The sequence below is a fragment of the Sinocyclocheilus grahami genome, unplaced genomic scaffold (genome assembly GCF_001515645.1).
Source record: "Sinocyclocheilus grahami isolate Dianchi unplaced genomic scaffold, SAMN03320097.WGS_v1.1 scaffold321.1, whole genome shotgun sequence".
In the NCBI taxonomy this organism is placed as follows: domain Eukaryota; kingdom Metazoa; phylum Chordata; class Actinopteri; order Cypriniformes; family Cyprinidae; genus Sinocyclocheilus; species Sinocyclocheilus grahami.
This window is the reverse complement of record NW_015505500.1, coordinates 189,989-192,985: the sequence shown is the minus strand read 5'-3', so window position 1 is coordinate 192,985 and position 2,997 is coordinate 189,989. Positions and strand designations below refer to the sequence as shown.

The window sequence follows — 2,997 nt, the reverse complement described above, 5'->3', positions numbered from 1 at the left end:
AAAGCAGCGGAGCTTTTATTATGCCACACTTTAGCACTTCCGCTCCTTCCCGGTCGTGTGTATGGGGAAAAAAGCAGCGCTGTTTTATCATACTAGATACATTTGAAAGTTCTGTTATAATGCTACTCTGTGCGGTCGTCACCGGTCTATTAAAACGCACAACATATTAAAGCGTCTTTGGTGTTTCCATGTTTTCTACAAAACAAAACCGGAAATCGTGGGGTTATGACATCATTGGCAGGCGACACAATGACACTATGGACACGCTCCATGTCACTAGTTAAAATGGCTTATTTCTCTGAACATTCTTCGAAACATTTGGGATAATGTAAGTACACAAGTCAGCAAAATATATAACACTGTTCTAGTGGTTTTTGGATATTTTAATAAAAACATCTTACATATTGTGCCTTTAACCCATTTACATTTTTTCTTGTTTTAATCATAAACACATTTTTTGATTTTTGACTCATTTTTAGACAAGTAAAGTAAATATATCTTGATTGAACAATTTTGAGATATTTGTAATGGAAAACAAGACAAAAATACTAAGAAAGAAATTCAAATTTTAGCAGTGTGTTATTAGATTTCAGTGAACTCAAGTAGAATTTTTACGCAAAAAGGAGGAAAAAAAACACCAAAAATGCTTGACACCACCGTTTCAAACTTAAAAAATGTACTCCACATAATGTGTTTTCATAGTCACATTGCATTTTGTTCTTTTTGATGTATGTGCTTCAAGTATTCCTATCAGGATTCCCATCAAGGAATAGGCTAGTTCACCCAAAATTGAAATGTTTTCTCAACGCTGCATAGTTTTCTATTTTCCATAGGCGTAATTTTAGTGATTATCAATGACTAATGCTTGCTGATTGCAATCAATTATGTCATAAACTCAATAAAGTCATAAATATTTTTGAATCTGCACACGGCCCACAGAGTTTCGGTATAAGGGCAAGATTATCAGAGAATAATTAGATAATTATGTATACCAAAAAAAAAACCTTAACCCGAGTACTTTTGTGGACTGTGACAACAATCTAATGTTCAGAAGATAAGAGCGTTCAAGGTGCGGTGTTAAAATCTTAAATCACATTAAGCAAACAAAATATGAATTTGAATTGAACATCAAAACATTTACTTAGAAAGAAATTATGAGTTGCACTTCAGCTGACAAAACCAAAACACAACATTGATTGCTGTCTATATTTATCCTCAAGGGGTCTTTGACAAGAAACAATTCTAGGCATTAAAGTAATTACATTTGTGTTTTAATGACAAAAAAGAAAAGAATATGCAACTAATTAGCAAGGAGATGTTTCAACATCAGCCCTCAAGATACACAGTGTTTTAACAACGTGAATGACTGACTTTTTCAATCTAGCATTCAGTTTGAAAGAGTGAGTGGTTAACATTCAGCAATCACCAAAATCCGTCTGTATATCAGTACAATGTAACATGATTAGATTATCAGATTTGGTACCTGTTTAAAATTCTGAACTTAACAATACACAAGATCACATATTAAAAAAACACAGAAGAATTTAAAATATGTACATTTTATATTTTTACCTGTGACAACTTGCGTCTCAGTGCAGTGCGGATTGACTGTCTTGCTCAATGATTAAATGGCATGTGTCAGGTGTAAGGATTTAACCTCAGTGCACTGGATTTCACAATGTCTTTTTTTTTTTGGCTGCCATCTTTCTCTTGACGTCTGATTAAAGTTCCATGGCCATATTTAGGATAACGGGATAAAATTGAGCCCAAAGTTAATTATTAATCTTGTTAGAGAGTCTAAGAGAGATACATAGTACATGTGAGACAAGATCCCTGTACCTTTATATTCTCATATACTCATGCGTATAAATAGATAAATATACAAGTGCAATTCATTCACATGAACAAGCTTGATTTGTCATCATTGTGATTCATAACATTACTGACATTTCTGAACACAATGGAAACTGTGAAGTAAAAACCGCTCTGTTTTTAATGTTTCATCACGAGAGAAGAGAACAGAATAAATATCCTCTTGGCATTCACAAGAGAAGGAGCTTTTATAACATAATGAATCCTTGAGTTTTAGTGCTTTAGGGTATTAATCTTCTAAGCTGTAGTTATTCTATGCTGGAGTCAGTAAAAGAACAGTGATAAAAATCAGCAGCGTGGTCATATTTGAGAAATGCGAGAACAACATGTATCAACATAAAGATAATGCAACTTGCAGTGCAATACAAAGAGAAGAACTCAAAAAATGATTTTATACATGATTCTTAAATAAAAGCACTGTTTGAATCTGTACAGACATGTTAAAACATTCTATGTCTTTAAGGTAAAGAGCAATTACGAAGACAGTTATTAGATGTTAGCAATCTTTAATTATTCTAATTATTAGTCTAATTATATAATTACGAAATTATTCATTCTTAAAGACCTCCTGCAGTGAAAATCAAGTTTTTTATGTTGTGTATTTGTCTATGTGGTCTTTTTAATATGCTTTTAGACAAACCATGTGCCAATCTATTAATCAACACCATTGCTGTGTATTTTCTTCTTAAAACTGTAGTTTCCCAAAGGCTGACCCAGAAATATGGTTTGAAACAGCCCTTGGTTTGCTACGTCACAAACCAATAGCCAATCACGTCAAGGGATCGATTCCAATCACTAGCATGCAAAATATTCCAATGTCAGCACAAAACCAAAAATAAATCAGAGCAAAAAACCCAGGAAGCTGTGGTTTAATGTGAATTTAGAACCGCTAACTTGCATTATAACCCGTGGCAACAGTGTAAAAGTAGCGCGGAGTCAGATGCACCTCTCCCGCAGCTGCGTCTGCACTTCACACGCGTATGCTCGCGGGCGCGAATTAACAATCACAAACGGCTGCATTCGAGTCTTCAAGGCATTTTAGGACACAACATCGTCAAGTAATTAACTTTAACAAATGTTACAGTATCCACTGTAGTTGTCTGCGTATGCCATTGCTTTGCGGTT

The 2,997-nt window shown here is 34.2% G+C and overlaps 1 protein-coding gene across 1 annotated transcript in view; it reads right to left on the bottom strand.

The window, feature by feature from the left end:
* The window catches only part of LOC107602175 (gap junction Cx32.2 protein-like), a 6,248-nt gene extending 4,614 nt beyond the window's left edge, over positions 1 to 1,634 (bottom strand). The window contains exon 1 of the mRNA XM_016294604.1: positions 1,573 to 1,634. The gene's annotated coding sequence lies outside the window, so the exon portion shown is untranslated. The remainder of the gene's footprint in view (positions 1 to 1,572) is intronic.
* Between the last annotated feature and the right edge of the window lie 1,363 nt (positions 1,635 to 2,997).